We start from the raw sequence: 21,993 nt of genomic DNA, 5'->3' as shown, positions 1-21,993 counted from the left end.
AGTCATTTAAAGTAGTTAGGCGTTCCCTTACCACCTATTTTCCTATATTGGGTTGAAGCTCTCTCCTTGCATCATTTATTGTGTTATCACCAGGTTGGGCACTGCTTTCCTTTTAAGTGAAGACAAAGGTAAAGTACATGTTGAGTAGTTCTACCTTCTCTCTGCCACCCAAGAGCATTTCCCCATGCAGAGGACCTAATACATAGTCTTTCTTTCTTTTGCTTTTTCAAACATGGTTGAAAAAACCTTTTAAAATTATTTTTACCCTCTCTTGAAGGCCTGAACTCATTCTGAGCTTTGGTCTGCTTGACCTTCTCCCTACATTTGCTGGCTGCTCATGTATATTCTTACTTTGTGATTTCCCCTTTCTTCCATTTCTTGTTAAATCTCAGCTCATCTGTAGCCACACTAGTTTCTTTAGATGCCTCCCTTGTTGGAATTGTCTGCATTTAGGACTTCAATATTTCTCCTTTAAGTAACTCCCATTCCTCTTGGACTCCCTTCTCTTTGAATATTTCTGACCATGGGATCTCACCCAGAAGTTCCTTAAGCATTTTGAAATCGGCCTTCTTAAAGTCCAGGGTGCATGTCCAACTACACTCAACTTTCCCTTGCCTCTGTCATGAAACCCAAGAGGACATGATCACTTCCTCTCAAGGTTCCCAGTACTTCCACTTTGCCAACCAGTTCCTCCATTAGGCTCAAGACACATGATCTCCTTGTTGCTTCTTCAAGCTTCTGGGAAATGAAATTCTCAGTGAAGAAACTGAGGAATTTGTTGGACTTTACATTCTTGGCTGGGATTGAGTTCCAACAGATATCAGGGTAGCTGAAGTATCCCATGATTACTTTATCTCTCCTTTTTGAATGTTCGATAATGTGCTCTAGGAAGGCAACGTTCATATTTTAAGTTCCAGTATCTTCTTTATACTATTATTCTATGAAGATGAAAGTGTTTTCATATCAGATTGATTTCATTAATGAAATCCAAATACACATTCTTAATTAATGTATTTCAAATAAGAACAAATATATTTCAAATCCTAATGGGCTTGAACAGTGTTAGAAAGTGGGACAGAAAAGCTAGGAGCCAAATGGCTTTTGGGACCTAGGTTGTGGGAGTCAAAACAGATTGTCTAGTCACCATGGGGGGGGACTCTATTTATTTTGATAAGCATGAACTAATACGCAATTCACGTAAGTGACACATTGTTAGTATCAATTTTTTAGCAGAATTTGTTAATACATGTTTAATTTGGTGTTCACAATAAAAATATTGGTACCATACTTCATTTTTTTCTAACACTCTACTCCTTATTGTTAAACTCTTTGACATATTGTCTATCCTTAACATATACTTTGAGGTTTCAAAGCACATGCATTTCAGTAATCTTTGAATGTCAGACAGGTGCAGAAAATAGTAAGTATCCAGACTTTTTAAGGTTCTCGCAAATGGAGAATCTTTAGGTGCAAAATGCACCTGGCACCCTGCTAATTTTGAACCCTAGACTTAAAGCTTAAAGCTTTCCAAGATACTAAAAACTAACATCTCTTGTTAAATTTTACTACACACACTCTGCACTACTCTCTCCCTGGTACCTAGAGAGTCCATTCCTTTTATTCTTGTGCAACTTAACAATGCCAAACAATTTCAAGGTCACATGAAATATAAAAACCTGCCATCTTCATCAAAATTATCTTTTAATGTACAGTGGGTTGTCCATTTTCTGTACCTCTAACAGAAACTGGATGAGCAGACATTACAGGTAACAACATTTATCTCTATACTATGAAAAGGTGTATCTGCATATTGCATAGCAAAAGCACACTAATACGTCAGGCAGAGGTTCATTTGGCTACTTGGCAGCATTATAAACAGGTTCTGTTTTTACATACTTTAGTTCAAAAGAGCCTCCTAGCATTTGTATACTTCATAACCCAAATAACTGTTTTAAAAACCATCAATTACAGTCCCTCTGCCAAGACAAAGAAATTGTATGAGCTATGGACAGAGGCTCTCCAACTGCGTTGCATTCAAGGCCTATATTTAGTTTGAGGAGGAATATTTTTAAAAATGAAAACAGAATTCTAGTATACAATTTTTTCCGGAGAAGAGGTCCAACCCTAAATAAAGTCCTCACAACCCATAACTGTTTAAAGGAAGCATGTAGCTACCTGGCAGAACAGTCAGATATTTTCTGATCTGAAAGTCTGTACTGTTATTTGTAACAACCAAACAGCACACAATTTCCATAGAAAGATGGGATATAAGTTATTGTAATAAATAAAGTCACAGGAAGCCCCAAAGTTGATTTTAGAACCAAGAGTGGTATCCAAACAAGTGTGGCTTAACTACACCCATGAAAACTATGGCTATTTTAAGCTCATTTATTTCAGTGGATCTAGTCAGAGTACAGTGGTACCTCGGGTTACGAACACGATCCGTTCCGGGACGCAGTTCGTAACCCGAAATGGTCGTAACCCGAAGCGCCATTTTGCACATGCACAAAGCGCAACTTTATTGCTTTGTGCATGTGCCTAACCGTGCACGCCGCTTCTGCGCAAGTGCAGAACGCACGCGCGGTGAAAATACTTCTGGGTTTGCGTAGTTCATAACCCGAGGTGTTCGTAACCCGAGGCTTAGTTAGATACAACCCTGAACATCCAGAACTGGATGTTCTGAAATGTTTTTAAATCTAAATGAATAAATTTACTAGTTTAGCTTTTGAATAACATAATTTGAGAGTACTTAATATACAAAAGTATTATCAGTAAAAATGTAAACAACTTTTTAATGGTATGTGTATGCTAAAAAGGCAAGTTTAAATGGCAGGCATATCTGAGTCCCAACACACAAGACTACTACTTGTATACGTCAGAGCTTTACATTGTCCACTTCTCGGAAATAAATAGGAAAAGCTTCTTATCACAAGGAACCTGCCAGGAGGCCAAATCCTATGCAAAATTTTGAATTAGGTTGCAAATCTTTCTGTAACTTGTAAAAGTACATTTTTGACTTTTAAAGCTAGTTCAAATGTGCCAAGAGGTTTAATGATGTCACAGGCTACTTGTTAAGCATTTCAATTTCATCACTAAAACAGTTCAATAACAGTATTGACTCTGATTAATACCCAAGGCTGCAAGTCTATATCCACTCATCTGGGAGTAACACCACTGAACTCAATGGGGCTCATTTCTGAGTAGGCATATATTGTGTATTTCACACATAACTGCTAAAAACAGAAGCAAGCAACAAGCTAAAGTGATAAATTAAAAGTGCTCAGGTGAACATACATATAGAAACAGGTAGAATCTCCATAATATATTGACTTGACTATTCACTACCCTCTTTGACATTCTAATAGTATTTCTTCATTCTATGAAGACATCTTATTATACAAACAACTGTTATCACCTTCACCCTCATGAAATTTCATGTCTAGTGTGTCACAACGTGTGCTGAGATACCTTAACAAACCAGGAAGTGCAGGAGAATTTCAGAGGACAAAGACTGCCTCAAGTATTATATACTGTCTACACAGAAAGCAATTCCATGTGAAAGTGACATGTAAACAACACGTTACTTAAGTAGTACATAAATAATTATTGTGCAAGCATCTACTGTATATACATGTTCTGGGAAACTGCTGTCAATCAGCACGTGGAATTTTATTGCCTGTAAATATTACATAATTAGACCAAATTATTATCTGATATGAAGACAGGAGTGCATGGCATGCTCTGGTCCATGGGGTCGGGTCACGAAGAGTCGGACACGACTAAATGACTAAACAACATTACCTAATATATTAATTCCATCATAAATAACCATTACATGTTCATCTTAAGTTGCCTTAAATAGCCTTTTAAAAAAAGAGAAAGAAACTCACACTTGCATTACTCTGAAACTACTGCAAACAATTTTATGAAGGACTTAAGAAATAAAGAAACAGTAATGGTCACAGTGTGGTAACTTTGGGAATATCTATTTTGAATCCTTGAAAGAAACTTGATTTTATATCATTAATTTTTGTATTTCAGACACTCTACTGAACATGGAATGCATTTCTCTGCATGTTTACTCAGAAATAAGTGTAACTGAATTAAAGTGGGTTTACTTCCAGGTACACTGCAGTTTTAATAAGCAAAGAGGAATGTATCTCCATGGCAAATTGTAGAACATGGTAATGTGCTTTAAGTGGCACACTTACATGGAAGTAAGCACCACTGAAACAGTGGAACTAGTTTTGCGCAAACATGAACAGGACTGCTCTGCAAATGAAGTACTGCCACAATTCATGACTTCCAAGTAATGTATAGTTGGATCCAGAGTTCCCTTGCTTTCTGTGAATTCTATCATTCCCCTGGAAAGTCTGTTCCAGAGGGCTGAGAGACCCTTCTTAACAGTGTGTGAAGTGGTGTGGGAGTCTACACTGAGAATCAGCCTCCTCGCACCCGCCTGCTCCCCAGTTCCATCAGCAGGAGCCTCCAATGGATTGCAGTCCCTTCCATTTATAGGAAGGCCAACTCTGAATCCAACTCTATGCATTAACGATGGGCAATATCAATCATTATGTTACATATTAGTAATTCCAGAAAATGTCACCTACTCCATGCAACTTTTAATCACAATACTCAAGTTTAACAGGTAAGTTGTACCGTATGTACTCAAAGTTACAGTCTTTAAACAGTTCAAAATTTTGTGCAGTGAATCCATACACAAGTCTCACCATGGAAAACCAAACTCTACGGTATAAAAATATCCACCAGAGACATCAGAAGAGCTCTGCTTCAGTTACATGAGTATCTGACAACTTTTCAGGGAGCATCATTGAAGTACAACTTTTTGAGTTTAAAAACAAACTACTCCTGATAATTACTAATCATTTTCTGCAGTTACTTTAGTACATAAATCTATACGTCATGTCTTGCTTAAAATGAGAAGAAACCTCAAAGGCAGTGGTTTTCAACCAGTGTGCCATGGCTCCCTGGGGTGCCTTGAATGATAGTCAGGGGTGCTGCAGGCAACACTGGCCTTTATCCCTCTTTCCTTTCTCCCCCTCCTCTGATGCCCTCTTGCATCTGCCTCCAAAAGACTTGCACAACTGTTTGTTACAGCACCCCTGGTTACAAGCTTCTCAGGTGAATGATGGCTCTGGGACTGGCCAGGGGGTGCTTTCCAAGTCCTGTAGGGCAGTGTGAAAAGGCACCTCTCTTTGGGGCAGGGAAGGCAGCTCAGACCGGAGGCGGCAGCTGCAGCTGCCCAGAGGACTCCCAAGGAGAGGGGAAAGGAGGCTGAGGGAACACTCCACAAGGGAGCATGCTTGAAAAGGGGCGAGGGGCTGCTGACTCTGAAGGCAAAGGGTGACATAACTGGGCTTCTAAGACCCACAGAAAGAATGTAGCTGGGTCAAAGGAGCTGTGGACTCAAAAAGGTTGAAAATCTTTACTCTAAGGCAGTGGTTCCCAACAGGTGGTCCGCGGACCCCCAGGGGTCCGCGAGCTATGCCAGAGGGGTCCGCAAGATGCTATTAGAAAAAAATATATATTAAATATATTTCGTATGATAACAGATTTTTTGTTTTGGCCGCTTCCTGCATGAGCAGAGTCTAGCGCAAAACTAGAATTAGATAGAGGCAGTAGTTCTGCTGTATGCCGTTAGGTGGCGCTTTACAAACACTACTGTTTTGCAAAGAGGCAGCGCGCGCATTCTACTAACGCTCACCTCCCCAAGATGCTTTGCGCGCATCGGCTTCATTTGTGCGCTACTGCGCAGGTACCCTGTCTTCTCCATTCCCCTCCCTCCTCCCTGGCGTGCGCTGCCTCTTTGTAAAACAGTAGTGTTTGTAAACAAAGCGTTGTTTTTCGCGGAAGCTACAGTTCACATAGTTAAAAATGGACCGTTGGTTAAAAAGTGGTTCATCTCATTAAGAACTGAAAATTAAAACTAACTGTATACTGATGGAGTACTCGGTTGTAACTGTAAAAAACGTATAAATATAAAATATAAAAAGACTCTTAATTTGGCTCTCACTTTTTAATTTTAGGATTAGGAATTAATGGGGGTCCTTGTCACAATAGCGGCTCGATGAGGGGTCCTCGAGAAAATTTTGTTGGGAACCCCTGCTCTAAGGCATAACTAATGGTGATGGATGGAAAAATTTCCAGCGCTTTTTCTGTGGAAAATTTCCCATTCAAGAAGTCCATCAGCAACAATGTATGGATCCCAGTTGCAAAAAAATAGGCAAGTTTTTAGCTTTGCTCACTAAATACAAGTAATATAAACAGTGTGTAATTAGATCAAACTTTATGACATCAGAAAAATTACGGATGAAATTATCCCCATTTGCACACATAAAAATTCCAGGAAAATATTCTATTCAATTTCTTTCTGAAAAAGCCACATCACTGATAATATTTTATCAACAAGAAGAAGAAAGTCATGATCTGTAACAATTTTCTGAAGTCACTGAAGTAGTAGTTCACCCTCACAAACAACAACCAGAGTAGCTTTTAGAACTTACACTACATGGACTTTGGTAGAATCTATGCATATCTCATTAAGAGCTGAATACCCATTTCTGGTTTTCTTTTAAAGAATGGTATTACCTGCTTGACATTTTACATCATACTGTATTAGAAATCTATTGGTGTGCATTACTTACACAATTTTCAGTATCCAGCCTTGTCAGTAACCTTTGTTCTTTATTAACTTTCCCTTAAAAATAATTTTTCTTAAACAATGGTATTTAAAAGATTTCCCTGCACACATTCATGGCATCTTTAAGATCAAAGCTGACAATTTCTATTTCAGGAACACCAATGTTTGTTGTTGTCATCTTTCACCAAATAGTAAATGAAGTGAACAGTGTTTCTAGAAATGATTTGTGCTTTATGATCAGATGTATTATTTTGTGTATCGTATTGAAACAGCTTCCATGTAGTCTTTTTAATGTTGATTACTCTGTGTGTGTCTACAGATTAAATTAATTACCAGCAGCAAAAGACAACTGACTTTCCACTCCACTCCCCAAATATTTCACAAGTCATTAATGCTAAGTATTACTCCCACCATAAGTTTTTTGGAAAAGCAAACTGTAAATTAGGGACTGAAACAATACAGTACACAAATTCCAAGTAGAAAGCTCAGCAGACTCACAAAACTGTTTCTGAATCTTACAGCCTATACCTAAAATCTAGATGCCAGCAGGCCAACACAGGACCAAAACAACCAGCTGCCTGGGATGCTTACAACTCCCCTATAAACTTTACAAGAGCATGTTAAGGTCTACAATATGGACTCTGGAATGCCACATCACAACCACCATGCAATTGTAAGAATCACCATGATATTTGCTTAAAAAGCAGGGGCTATGCAGGGGAAGCTTCAATGCAATCAGTGTTCTAACATGATCTGTTTTGCAGGTTGCAGTTTGCCACGACTGAAAGATGTGCTACATACAAGGCCTCAACTTCGAACTTTTTTTTTAAGCAGCCAGGTATCAAAACTTCTTAATGGCCCAAACCATCTCTGTCTCATCAAAAACCTCACTCCTGCTCACTAAATGCTGACAGGATCGGCCACATTATTACACACAGCTTCAACGCGAACAAAGGGCAGCCTTGCCACTTCCTCCAGGGAGCTGCTTCTCCACCCCACCCCCACCCCCAAATGCAATGTTACTATTTACACACAAACACACACACACACACGTTATCAGTTTACCGCGGGGGAACTGCAGTGCATGCTCCCGAGCGAGCAAAACAAAAACAAGCCCATCCACGCAAGAAAGACCTCGTCCTGGAAGACAGCGCAACCGCTCACTCGCAAGTTTGTTCTGCAAACCTCGTCGGGGGCCGGAAGGAGGCTCTTCACAGCCGCTGGGTCGTACGGCTGCGGCGAAACCCCCACCTCCACCAGCAAATGCAAAGAGAACCCTCCTTCTCCATCCCGGGCCTTGCATTCTAATAAACAGGCCGCCGAGGCCGCCTCCCGCTTAGGAGAGAAAGACGCGAGGCGGCGGGAAGGGGCAGAGAGCTCTGCTTTGTCGCTTCCTTACCCGGAGCCTCAGGCATCGGGGGGGACGCGGCGCTCGCACCCGGGTGGCATAAAGGGCAGCAGCGCGGGAGGCGGGAAAGAGGGAGAAGAGCGGAGGCGGCCGCGACTAGGCCGAGCGGCGGCTGGGCGGGAGGCGCAGGCAGGACCCGACCCGAGTCGGCCGGCGGCGGGAACGGAAGCAGTGGGCCCAGGGGAGGAGCGGCCGGGCAAAAGCAGGACGCGGCCCTGACGGGCCTCCGCGGTGCCGCCTCCCGCGGCGGGGCTTCCCACCCACTCCCTCCTTGCTCCGGGCCGGGCCTCGGGGCTGCCTTCTCAGAGCTTGCGCGTCGCCTCGCTCGCCCTCCTCCTCCTCTTCCCCTCAGGCATCTCTCCCCCCCCCCGCTCCTCTCCCTCAGAGAGAGAGAGAGAGACAAAAGCAAACGGAAACCGAGCGGGATGAAGCGGGCCGGAGCCGTCAGGAAGGCCTCCCCCGGCGCCCGCGAGCTCCCCCGGGAGCTGCCGAGCTGGGCCGCGGCGGGGGGGAGAGGCGGCGGAGGGGGGAGGAGAAGCGGGCCGAACTCACCGCATGAATTTTCTTGTCCCGAGGATCCAAGATGGCTGAGCACCCTGCACGGAGGATGCTGGGGGAGCGACCTTTACCCTCTGACCCCGCCGCTGCCGTCGTGACCTCGCCGTCGCCGCTGCCGCCGCCCGGCAGCAACCACGGGACCAGCGCTCGATGCCGGCCTGCAGGCGCCTGTCGTCCGCCAGAGCCTCCGAGGGGGGAAACGCGGCCTCGCTTCTTCGGGCGGGCGCGGAGGAGTCTCGCTCTCGCGGCGCGGAGCCCGGTCGGCGGATGGCGCTTGCGAGCCCGAGGAGGAGGAGGAGGATGTCGGCGACGCCAGGCCCTGCTGAAGAGAGAGCGGCCTTGTGGGAGAAGAAGAGATCCCGAGACATCCGGGGGAAGCGGGCGGGCGGGGGGAGCCGTTATTTACGCGCTGGGAGGGAGGGAACCTTTTACACACGTCTTTGGGAGAGCGAGTTGTGGCGCGGGGGGTCGCAAGAGCCCCTTCATCTGAGCCGGGGGGGGGTGAGGAGGCTCCTTTCTCCTCCCGACCACTGAGGCCAGGATAGTCCCTGGTTTATTCCTACTCCAAAAGCTACGCTCACCCTCCCACCCCAGGTGATAAAATTCCTATACGAATCTAGGGATTTGAATGCACCTTGTCATGTGTGATGGCCTTCCACGCGTGTTCTGTCTGGCACATAGACAGGGCTTCCCAGTGTGTGGTGTCTTTTGGGTAAGGATTCGGCCATTTGCAAAGCAGGCCTAAGAGTAGTACCCGTTTCTTCATTGAGGAATGCCTCAAAAGTTTTCAGACACTTCTCTTAACGATGGGGAAATGGTTTAAAGACAGGGTTTCTCAAACTACCATCTCCCACTGTTTTTGGACTACAACTCCCGTTGTTATTATTGTTGTTGTTGTTAAAATTTGTAGACCGCCCTTCATCCATCACAATTTAAAGTATTAGCACAAACAAATGGTACAAAAGCAGAACCAGTGGTCAGGGATGATGGGAATTGCGGTCCGAAAACAGCTGAAGACCCAAGTTTGGGAAACCTTGGTCTAAGACAGGCATGTCCAACAGGTAGATCGTGATCTACTGGTAGATCACTGGACATCTGTGGTAGATCACTGGTAGATCACTGGCTCTCCCCAAAGCAGCTCAGCAACTTTGGCTCCCCTAAAAAAGCTCTACATCTTTGGCCCGAAGCCCCCCAAACAGGTCTTTCCTTCCTAAAAAACGCTCAACTTTAACCCGAACCCGCCAAAACATGGATGGCTTTCCTTCCTAAAAAAGCTCAACAACCTCAACCTGAACCCCCCCCCCAAAGGGGGTAGATCACTGCCAGTTTTTAACTCTGTGAGTAGATCACAGTCTCTTGGAAGTTGGCCACCCCTGGTCTAAGAGATAAGTCCATAGGATAACTTGTGACACAGTAAAAGCGAGTGGTGAGCAGTGGCTACATGGGAGAAGGGGCAAGGACAAAGTGGAGTTAGAATCATTTTTTTAAAACTACCATAGCCTCCCCGCCCCCCGAAATAGTTTATGGCCCGTTTCCACATGATGCTATAAAAACCAAAGCAATGTGCCTATAAGAAATTGTACTTCCCTGCCATTGTTATGTCCTTGGCCCCTGTGCATATATTAACAGTGTTTGAGTGCAGCACCCACCTGGACTGTGGAACTGGTGTGCTAGCACCAGGTGCCCCAGGTTATATGAGGCACCAGATACGTGTAACACCATATGGGTCAGTTCTTGGTCATCTACAAACGTGTTTAAATTGACATACACACACTCTTGTTCCCCCTTACAGAGAAAAGGTGGAGCAAAGAACGGTAGCCAGTAAGAGACCACAACACCTCTTAGAGAGGATAAAGTTCTCTCATTTTCCCATGGGGGAAATATATACAGTATAGGAAAGTTCCAATAACATAATTTTGAAATTCTTTGGTGCCAGTATGAGAGTAAATCTTATCCATTGAAAAAGAGTGGGGCAGAGGTAAATATTTTGTAATCCCTATACTCCCCACAGCAGATGCTTAGTTTGTTGCCCTGAAGACTACCATTTGTAGTATTTTCCATCTCTTGTTCTGTATAAACTTTTAAAGAGTAATATATCAAAAATGGTCTCAATGGTTTGTTTTTTTAAAAAAATTACATGAAATCCATATTTATAAAGAAAGAGCAGGAGCATATTTAATTTTCACATTTCAGGGCATAAATTAACTACTGAAGGATCTAATACAGGTGACAAGGTGCAAAATACAAAACTTATCTTTCATGCAGAAGATCTAAACATACTTTGAAAGAATTCCTATTGAGTTCAGTGAGATCAGGTACCCTCTAAAAAGCGTGTTTAGGTTTGTGTCTAGATTTGTGATTTATTTGAGTTTGAGTGGTACAATTGTGTTTTCATCAGAACCTTTGTATCTGATTAAAGGCCATGTCATACATTATTATACAGATAGCACCTGCATGTAGGAAATTCCCTGCAAGCCTCAGCCAGGTGCTGAATTGCAATTTCATCTGCTCTTGCTGTGGAACAAACACATGATCTGCCAATAAATGCTATCAATGTAGGAAATATGTGATTTTTGAAGTAGCTCTGGTGCGTAAGTGATACAGGGAAACTCCACTACAGGCCTAGACATTTGGGGAAGTTCTCCAGCTGTTGCCTTCCCATCCAGAAATGAGAATGATATTCCTTTCTTACAATGACAATTGTGAAACAAATCTTACATGACTTTTGTAGAATATTATTGCACTAAAGGACTGTAATTTAGGTAGAATTTTGCAGGCCACCTGGATTTGTCCATCCATCCAAAACTATTTAACCATGTATGTGTATGTCGTGTCCCTATTTCAGCATCATATAACTTTTGTAAAACTTGCCATGACAATAGCAGTGTGTGGTTATTCCAGCTAATGACCTGCAAGAGTTCCCTGGTACATAGGCAGAGTTAATTTTATAATACAGCAAAGCCACATTTTGTGCTGATCTAGACATCATTTATCAAGCAGGTAGATTGGATGTAGCTTCTATAGGCACTACCAACCATACCCACAATTGCTGCCATTGGAGAGTAACTTTCTCTCTGTGCATGACTTGACACCTTCGTATAATCAGATGGTCTTTAATATTTCCACTATACATATAATTCATAGTAGCCCAGTATGAGCTATCAGGTTGAAGGGTGCCATGGCAACACTTAATTGATTTTATTTTTCAGTAGGGTGTAATGGGATGGTTTGTGTAGGATTTGGAAATTTGGCAATAACAGTTTCACTATTTAAAGAACCCAGAAATAGCAGAGTGTCTTAATGTAACTAGCTCAGCACATTTTCTGCATTTAAGTAGGATTTACCTACACCATTGGAGATATTTTTGTGTTCACTTCCTTCCAAACATGTAGAATTGAGAGGTTGTAGTTCAGTGGTGTGTTTTGCATGGAGAAGGTCCTAGGTTCAATCTCTGACATCTCCAACTTTTGTAGAAAAGGTAAGGTGATTTATTAATGTTTTAAAATACAGTACTAGTTTATTCCCACTGAGCAGAGCATGATTTATTTAAAGCGTTTTTCATTGCTCTTCAGCTGAATGGGCTCCCAAAAGAGACTTCACAGGATAACAAAATGGTGGCAGTGATGACCACAAACCTGGATGCCTTTAAAAGAGGGATAGACAAATTTATGAAGGATAAGGCTATTGATGACTACTAGACATGGCGGTCATGTTCTATCACCACTGTTGGAGGCAGCATACTTCTGAACATCAGGTGCTAGAAACCACAAGAGAGGGAACGGCTGTTGCACTAAGATCCTGCTTGTGTGGGCATCTGGTTGGCTGCTGTGAGAACAGGATGCTGGACTAGGCAAACTACTGGCCAGATCCAGCAGTGCTATTCTTACAATCTTATAAATAACAAAGAAGACAGTTGGTAGGCTTGCACTCCATAAGACACAATACAAAAGGGGGGTGGGGAGAGAAGAGGGTAAAAGCAAACTGAGACATCCAAGTCTTAGAGGCTTACAGTGATTAGCTTGAATAGAAGCTGGTCAGAGATGGGAAGACTAGCTTAACCTTGTGCAAGGATTTGACCCGAATTATACAACTTTCATTCTCTTTTTCTGGGCCAGTCCATACAGTAGAACCTGGGGAGAAGTCTCCTTTCTTCTCCCAAGGACCGAGGCCTTAATAGTTCCCAGTAGGTTCCTGCCTCAAAAGTTACAGGGTTCCTCAGACGTGATGAAATCCCAACACGAATTTCTACCGTCCGTGCAGGAATTTGAATGCACGTCGTCATGTTTGATGCCCTTTCACACTTGTCATATGGCACAGAGACATGGCTTCCCAGTGTGCAGCACACGTGTCTTTTGTGTAAGAATTTGGCTACTTGTGAAGCAGGTCTAAGAGTAGTACCTCTGTGCTTTGAGGAGCAGATGTTTGCAGCTCAAAAGTTTCAAGGAAAGGGACATCAAGAGGTCTGTTCCATACTGTGTTGTAATTGGGCTTTTAGTGTACTCTTGTTACATATCAGGTGCAGTCTGTATTATCTTTTTGGTTCCTGATGAAGGCCTTCCCACAAGCCTTTTAATAAGTACAGGTTTTTATCCTAGTCTTTAACTGCAATCGACTAGAGATTGAATTTATATATGTTTTTATTGTTAATCACTTCAAGATATTTCCTAGGAAGCAATTCATAAGTGAAATCAGTAATACTGTAATCGGTGGGATTGTGAAACCTGCATTTATTATTTATTTAGGAATGATCAAGAGTAGCATTTTAAGGTGCCACAAGAGTCTCTGATTGTTCTTGGTGCAAGAAACTTACACAGCTAGCCCTCTGGAAATAGTTATTAGAGTTTTCCTGTTGTTTTTAAACCAGCTATGCACTTGTAGAAAGCATATGGAATTCTGCTTATTTTATTTCACATTATTGCATTAAATAATCATAGTAATATTTATTATTGTTATATACTTATCTATATCCCATCTTTTTCCCTGTTGGGACTCAAGGCACCTTACAGATAAAACCTAGAATTGCTAAAAACACAGAAAAAACAATCATTAAAATCAATTACCAGTAAATATTGTTGAAATTAAAACTATATACATATATAAAATCAGTTCAAAATATACAAATAAATACAATAAAAAATAGCACGGGACCAGCCATAAAAATAAGTAATTTGACCAGAATATAATGTGAGATTAACTGAATAATGAGAAAATCATTAACATCTCTAGTATGTTTGACAAGTACGAAAAATACAGTTTTACAGAAACAACTACTATTCAATGCAGTAACTATGTAGCAGAATGTATAAAATAGTTTCTGTTTAAAATCAAGCCATCAGTACTCGGCTTGTTGACATGAGTAAAAATTTGATATAAAATATTGGGAGAAACTGACTAAATTTGAAACACTGTTGCCTCAATTCAGTGAAGCACATATTCCTGTAACTATGCAGACAGTATGAACAACCTTGACAAACATGGAATAGTTCACCAGCTATTCAGCCCAGAAACGACTACCGTATATGTGATTGACAGTTATGCTTCCCAAGTCCTGACCCACTACAATTCAGAGGAAGAAGCTACAAAACATATTATAACTTCACAGCAACTGGCAGATGGTACCAGCTGCAGTGGGCTGTTGCTCACCGCTATATATCACCCTCTGGGGTGGTCTTGGTCTACTTCAGGAGTAGCTAACCATTGGCCCTCTGGATAGTGTTGGACTCCTCAATTCCCATCAGCCCCAGCCAGAATGTCCAGTGGTCACAGATAATGGAAGTCTTAGACTAGCAACATCTAGGCAGTGTTTTCCAAACTTGGATCTCCAGCTGTTTTTGGACTACAACTCCCATCATCTCTAGCTAGCAATACCAGTGGTCAGGGATGATGAGAATTTAGTCTGAAAACAGCTGGAGATCCAAGATTGGAAACACTGATCTAGAGATTACTGGTTAGTCACCCTGGTCTACTTCTTTCTTGTCTCTTCATGACATTGGATCAAATGTCCTACATCCCTTGTGTTCCTGGATAGCAGAGATCTATTATTAAGTCCCAAACCCACAAGTAAACTCCATTCAGCTTAGTGGGACCTTATTTTGAGTCAACATGTATAGGATTAGTGCTGCCAGTCTCCTGCTGAAAGCAAAAGTGCTTCCTGCTCTGAAGGTAGGTGTCAAGTGAAGAAGATACAGAAAGATTCACATAATTAATTTCGTGTGCAAGATCAAAGTACTGAGATGCATAGAAACTCGAAGAAGAATGGGGAAATGACATATTGTGCGATGATGTCTCCTGGGAAAAGGGTAGGTGAACCAGAAGTAATTTACAAACGTTGAAAAGAGCACAAGGATCCAGTGCAAGGTCAAATGGTTTGAGATTAATTCACAAGAGACTATATCATTTTAACTGAGCTCCACTTGTCCCTTGCCATGTTCTAAATTCCTCCAGATTTCCCCACACACAAGGAATGGTGAAACTTAGGCCTAGAGTCAAATGCAGTCCTCTGGTCTTCCTTCAAGAGATGGCTGACTGCACTTCAGAGGGCAATGTGTTCCACAATCTAGGTACAACCACTCGGAAGTCCCTTTCACCCCAAACAGATATCTGGAAGTACGTGTACCAGAAATTGTTGTTTATATAGGTCACAAGACTAATGTAATATACCTTCAATATTTTCCTGAAAACCTATCGGGAACTAGATCCCACCACACTCCTAAACTGTGTCCCATTGCTGCACTGCTTTTTTTAAATTTAAATGATAATTTAAACTGCTCTTAAAGTCCCCAAAGGTCTTACGGATAATTTAAACTAGCCTGCCTGCCTTAAACCATACCTTGTCTCATTCCCTGTGATCATGTTAAAATAACCAGTGTTTCCTCCCTCTTCTTCCTGGGATCCGTTAAAAAAATTCATTATTTCAAACCCTGAAATACTGGCGTGCATATTCTGCCCATGCCCCTCATTCCACCATCAGCACTAAAGCACACATTCTCTTTTCTCTAGGCAAAACAAATTCAGTTCCTTTAGCCTGAAAATCCTATTGGGTTTTTCCTTTAGCCATGTGATTATTTGGGTAGAAGAAACTATTTTCAGCTTGTCAATATCTTTTAACAAGGTTTTCCAATTTTACTAGTGACAAGAAAAATAGTGTGAGCACTGCTCCTTTTGATAGTTTGAAAATGCTACTTCTCAGGCAGTTATCTTCACCTAAAACATACATGCTTTTATTTCTGTATACAGTATAGCAAGTTCGCGGGGAAATTTCTTCACTGCTAGCTGCCCAGCTCGCCCATTTACTGAAATCATTTAACAGTGTTCAGCTCTGATCTCAGTCTGTTTTAAGCATCTCTTTATTTTGCAATACCAAAGTTTTATGGCAAGTGCAATCTAAATCACTGATAAAAAACAAACAAACCGCTGAACAAAAGCAGTCCTAGCACTGACTCAGACGAGCCTAGTGGAATGTAATTGGATAACACTTTCTAATTTGATTTCAAGCCATTTACCTTTCCCACCAATGGGCCACAAATCTTATAGCAGTTTCTTGAAATCAACGATTCGAAAGCATTATAATAATATGGATGGTGGAAAACCCAAGATATAATGCAAGAAGACAACATCTTTACTAAGCCAATTAGTTTGTCAGAGATTAAGCATGCTTGGTATGATATGCTTTTGTTCTGTCAAGGACCACCACGGTGTAAGCAGAGGCTTTGCTTATACACTGGCTGCAATTTTAAGTGGGGTTGAGCAGATATTAACAACAGTACAAGCCTTACAAACTGACACAAGCAACATCAAAGCTACAGTGTATAGACAAGACCTCGGCCATCGCCTTCTATGGTGAATTATCGCTTATACTTTTTGCCCAGAATAACAGCATACAATATTAGAGGAGGGCAATGACATTGCTTTGGAATCTTTTCTTTCTTTCCGTTGACCAGGAGTGAATGTTTTCATCAGTCTATTTTTCAGTAAAGATTTAAAATTCTTCCCCCGAGTATTCACATGCACACACACACCATGAAAAATCTCCTTAAACCCAGCGATGTCATTATAACGTAACAAAGTCAGCAACTGTCTATGGGTTTTGTGTATTCAAAATTGGGCACCATCAACAGGTTCATAAGGATTGCCATCAATAAAAATTGAAAGTTGTTGTGTTTAGAGGCACCCTAGGAAGATGTTTAAAATGTTAAGGCATCTGCTAATTCATTTATTTACTTGCATTTTTTCTTCCAGATGAGTGATAAGCTGATGAGCGATTAGAAAAGATGTGGAGAATTATCTGAGAGAAAATACACTGTACACTGAGGATTTTGGAAACCAGGGAGCCTAGATATAAGGCTTAGCGAAAAAGAAACAGTGCAATCTGATGCATGCTTACTCGGAAGTAAAGTCTCACATCATTCAGCAGATCTTAGCAGAAAAAGATGCATAAAATCACAGCCTAGCAGTGCAATGCTTTGCGTGTTCAGTCCCCCGTTGTGTTCAGTTACTTCTGAGTAATGTGCTTAGGGATTGCAGCTTGAGACTATTTAAGGAAGGGCTGAGGCTAAGAATCTATAAATGCATTGAAAAACACACACTTTTGTGGCACCAGCTCGATCCATAGCATTTAATGGTTAACTTTGACTTTAAGTTTCACTTTATTGAGGTCAATGGGATTTGCATCTGTGGGGCAGCTATTAAACCTCACCACAGCTGTTCCAAGTCCACAGAGTGCTAAAGCTCACATGCCTTAAACATTCAGAGAAGCAAAGCCTGAGTAAGCTGTCCAGTTAATATAGAGTGAAGGTTGAGAAAGGAGAATGGTTGTTCTATATGACCACTATAAAATGTTCACCACCGCTATTAATGGTGATGTCTAATGCTGTACTCTTTTAAAAAAATAATATTTAACGTAGTCACAAATTCTGAACTGCTTGCTGATTTAATGCCTGTGTTTTAATATAGGTCTGTATAGGCTTAGATTAAAATCAAAGCAAAAGAGCTTTGTCAATTGCATGCTGAAAAGAGAGTATCAGATTATTTCAGCTGTTTAATCTCTCCTCCACTGATCTGCACTCGGCTTGCTTCAAATAAAAATAACTTTATACCACTTGCTAAATCCAAGGTGAAATACTGTATAGCACTAACTTCTTTTGTAAATAAAGATCAATTGTGCAAGGATATTTTTCCCTGCTGGCATTCAAAACGCCAATGTGACTTCAATAATCCTACATCATCACAAAGGCTGAGTGGGACATCAGGAGATGGAGACCTCCATCTTGGTGCCATGTCACGTGTTCGCCTTTTCCTTCACCCCAGCAAATGTAAAGGCCAGACTGGAAGGCATGTGTACAAAAGATGTCCTCAAGATGAGCTGTAAACACGTTGACTCAATGTAAGGAGGAAAATAATAATAATAATAATAATAATAATAATAATAATAATAATAATAATAATAATAATTTCCCCAGCCACTCTGGGCGGCTTCCAACCGAATATTAAAAACAATACAGCATCAAACATTAAAAACTTCCCTAAACAGGGCTGCCTTCAGATGTCTTCTAAAAGTAAAGTACCGGTAGTTGCTTATTGCCTTGACATTTGCTGGGAGGGCGTTCCACAGGGCAGGCACCACTACCGAGAAGGCCCTCTGCCTGGTTCCCTGTAACCTTACTTCCTGCATTGAGGGAACTGCCAGAAGGCCCTCTGCGCTGGACCTCAGTGTCCGGGCTGGACAATGGGGGTGGAGACGCTCCTTCAGGTATTCAGGACTGAGGCCGTTTGGGGTTTAAAGGTCAGCACCAACACTTTGAATTGTGCTTGGAAACGTAGTGGGAGGTAATGAAGATCTTCCAGGACCGGTGTTATACGGTCTTGGTGGCCACTCCCAGTCACCAGTCTTGCTGCGCATTCTGGATTAATTGCAGTTTCCGAGTCACCTTCAAAGGTAGCCCCACGTAGAGCACATTGCAGTAGTCCAAGAGGGAGATAACTAGAGCATGCACCACTCTGGCAAGACAGTCTGCGGGCAGGTAGGGTCTCAGCCTGCGTACCAGATGGAGCTGGTAGACAGCTGCCCTGGACACAGAATTGACCTGCACCTCCATGGACAGCTGTGGGTCGAAAATGACTCCCAGGCTGCGCACCTGGTCCTTCAGGGGAACAGTTACCCCATTCCGGACCAGGGAGTCCTCCACACCTGCCCGCCTCCTGTCCCCCCAAAACAGTACTCCTGTCTTGTCAGGATTCAACTTCAATCCATTAGTCACCATCCATCCTCCAGCCGTCTCCAGACACTCACACAGGACCTTCACTGCCTTCACTGATCTAAGAGGGAGGGAAAAGGGGGCTTCTCTTCCTGCTGCCACCATGCACTGTGCAGGAGATTTGCACTACTGTATCTTGTAACACCTGCTGCAGGCTGTATACTGAGAATTGGGTGGGGTGGTGCAGGCATATGACTAAGCATGAAAATATAAAGGTGCTTCTGAGCCAGCCAATTGATGCACCTTCCAGAGTGATACCTGCTTCATAGGTGGGCAACTTGAGTTCTGAAGGCCACATGGGGCCCACGAGCTCATTTTATGCCACTCCTTATGCTTCCATATGAAGCCCCATTTCCCCATCCTATCAGAGTCCCTCCCTTCCTGCTTGTTTCTCCACCTCAATCTTATTGTTTTAGTTTTTCTCCCTATTTCAGTGCAGTTTCAAAATAACCGAAAGGGACAATATTTTATTTGATTTAGCAGGTGGCGCTGTGGGTTAAACCACTGAGCCTAGGCCGGGCTTGCTGATCAGAAGGTCGGCAGTTCGAATCCCTGCGACGGGGTGAGCTCCCGTTGCTCGGTCCCAGCTCCTGCCAACCTAGCAGTTCGAAAGCACGTCAAAGTGCAAGTAGATAAATAGGGACCGCTACAGCAGGAAGGTAAACGGTGTTTCCGTGTGCTGCTCTGGTTCACCAGAAGCAGCTTTGTCATGCTGGCCACATGACCCGGAAGCTGTACACCGGCTCCCTCAGCCAATAATGCGAGATGAGCGTGCAACCCCAGAGTCGGTCACGACTGGACCTAATGGTTAGGGGTCCCTTTACCTTTACCTAAATTGATTTTTTTAAAAAATATTTTCCTAGGCTTGAGGTGTAAGTGTTTCCTACAGCTGTAGGAGCACAAATTGTTATGCTTCTCTCTCTCTCTGGCACGCGACAGTCATAAAGGAATTGTTTTCACGTGCTTTCCAAAATGGTGTCTGTATTTTTTTTAAAAAAAAAACCCCACTGTGTATTTATTTGAGAGCAGCCCTGTCAATCCAATGGGGATCCTGAGAATTCTAACCTCAGAAGCCATGGTGAAAATGGCAGTAGAGTGGTCTTTATGCCTCTTTGGTTAATTCACTTTCGTCTCTGGCTCTTCTTACCTGGTACCAAATGACAACATTTCAAAGGGAAGGGCATTTCAAAAGTGAAGGGCCACAGCCCCAAACTCTCTCTTGGATTACTAGTAGACTTAATTTAGAAGGTGGAGGCACCTGGAAGAAAGGCTCACGTGATGATCTTTGGACAAACAGACTGATGCAGGTGAAAATCATCCCAGAGGCATTCAGGGATCCAAGACATTGTAAGATCAGCACAGTAGTTTGAATTGAAAACAGATTGGGAGCTAATAAAGCTGATTCAGCACAGGTGAAGTATGATCCTGACGACAGCCTGACAGTCATATTTTGAACTAAGTGCAGGCTAGTTAACTTTCTCTAAAAGCAGGCCCACATATGACATCGCAGTAATCCAACCCAGCGTGGAGGAAGAAGGGATCTCCTTTCAGATTTCTTTACCATCTCTTCCCTTTTATACTAGAGGCACTTCATGGGCACTCAGTTTAGATGGCAAATACGTTTGCAGTGTGCTTGCCAAACCACAGATATGGTGGCAACATTCAAAGGGGAGAGATGTTAATATGCATCAGAAACTGGACTGTGTTTTACAGGTGCATATTTCCCATTCAAAGGTATGTCGTTCGTATCTTAATACAAGTATATTTATAGATGCACATGGGCCTTTCAAAAGTTACAGTGTTCACTGTGCTCATGTGCAGAAAGCACATTTGCAGCAGAAAAGCTACTTTGAAATACTTCCTACTGAGTTCAATGAGGCTTGCTCCCAGGTAAACATGCATAGAATTGCAGCTTTATTGATGTAGCCACCCAGGTGGGTGGGGGGCATGTGGATTTTAGTATCTGATACCAGAAAGTATTGTTGCACACCACCCCAGTTTTCAAGTGATGCGAGATTCCAGGGTTCATGCTCCCTTTTGGAATGAGGCACAGCAGAGACTGTGGTGTCTTTATGATATATGGCTTATTTACACGCGTATAAAACCTGAGCTTACGATGGAGGGGTTCACAAACATCAACACCCCAAATGTATGTTATTTCTCCCATAGCTGCAGCCTTGGATTCAAACAGACATCAAACATTGCTCTGTGTCTCTGCCTTCTCCCAGCTTGCTGTGTTACTTCTGTCCTACATCACTGCAACTCTTTTCTCCAAACTCTGACTTTGTTAAGAGAGGGGCCCCCACCCATTCTTCATCTCACACGGAGCCCTTTAATTCCCCATCACCTCACTGGGAAGCTAGCTTGGCTATTCCAGGAATTGGAAGTCTTGATTAGCTTTTAACACCTGCTGGATCCAGGGATTAGAGGGGTCTGGCATACTCTTAACACTCCCTCCTCAAAACTCTAACTGTGTAACCAAAAAGCCACTGAATTAGAGATAACTTAGCCACACTTTTCTACACAGATCACATTTCAGTTTATTTCATGCCTGATCTTTACTTTCACCAGCATGTCAAATAACATGTACAGTCGTACTTTAGTTGTCAAATGCCTTGGTACTCGTCCGTTTTGGCTCCCAAACGCCACAAACTCGGAACTGAGTGTTCCAGTTTGCAAATGTTCTTTGGAAGCCGAACATCTGACATGGCTTCCGCTTGAGTGCAGGAAGCTCCTGGAGCCAATCAGAAGCTGTGCCTTGGTTTTTGAACATTTTCAGAAGTTGAACAGATTCCAGAATGGATTCCGTTCAACAACCAAGGTACGACTGTACAACCAATATGGGCCATTTCATGCATTTTCCCCCTTTCTTTCTGAGATAATCTCTATTGTAAGAAGAAATGTGAGTTTCATTTCTTCCGAAGCATAGTTTGGGCAGGCTGCTTGATGGTGCTCTTTGAAACCAGGGGCGTTTTTACATAATTTTAGACACTATACCTCATGTTCTTACAGCCCCCACTTACTTCAAAATGTGGTAAGTCACCCCAATGCATTGGGGGGGGGTTCCTTCCTGCTCATTCTAGTCAGCTGCTTGTGCACCAGAATCCTACCCC

At 42.5% G+C, this 21,993-nt stretch overlaps 1 protein-coding gene across 4 annotated transcripts in view; it reads right to left on the bottom strand.

Moving 5' to 3' along the window:
* The window catches only part of CNOT2 (CCR4-NOT transcription complex subunit 2), a 60,651-nt gene extending 51,818 nt beyond the window's left edge, over positions 1 to 8,833 (bottom strand). For 2 of the 4 annotated variants that reach the window (XM_035126836.2, XM_035126839.2), the window contains exon 1: positions 8,622 to 8,683. The gene's annotated coding sequence lies outside the window, so the exon portion shown is untranslated. Of the gene's footprint in view, positions 1 to 8,060; positions 8,452 to 8,621 lie in introns of those variants that run through there. The other 2 variants (XM_035126838.2, XM_060279666.1) reach the window with 2 other exon arrangements.
* Positions 8,834 to 21,993: the final 13,160 nt, after the last annotated feature.

Source organism: Zootoca vivipara, chromosome 10, assembly GCF_963506605.1.
Source record: "Zootoca vivipara chromosome 10, rZooViv1.1, whole genome shotgun sequence".
Classification (NCBI taxonomy): domain Eukaryota; kingdom Metazoa; phylum Chordata; class Lepidosauria; order Squamata; family Lacertidae; genus Zootoca; species Zootoca vivipara.
The sequence above is the reverse complement of the archived record's forward strand: the minus strand, read 5'-3'. Positions and strand labels throughout refer to the sequence as shown.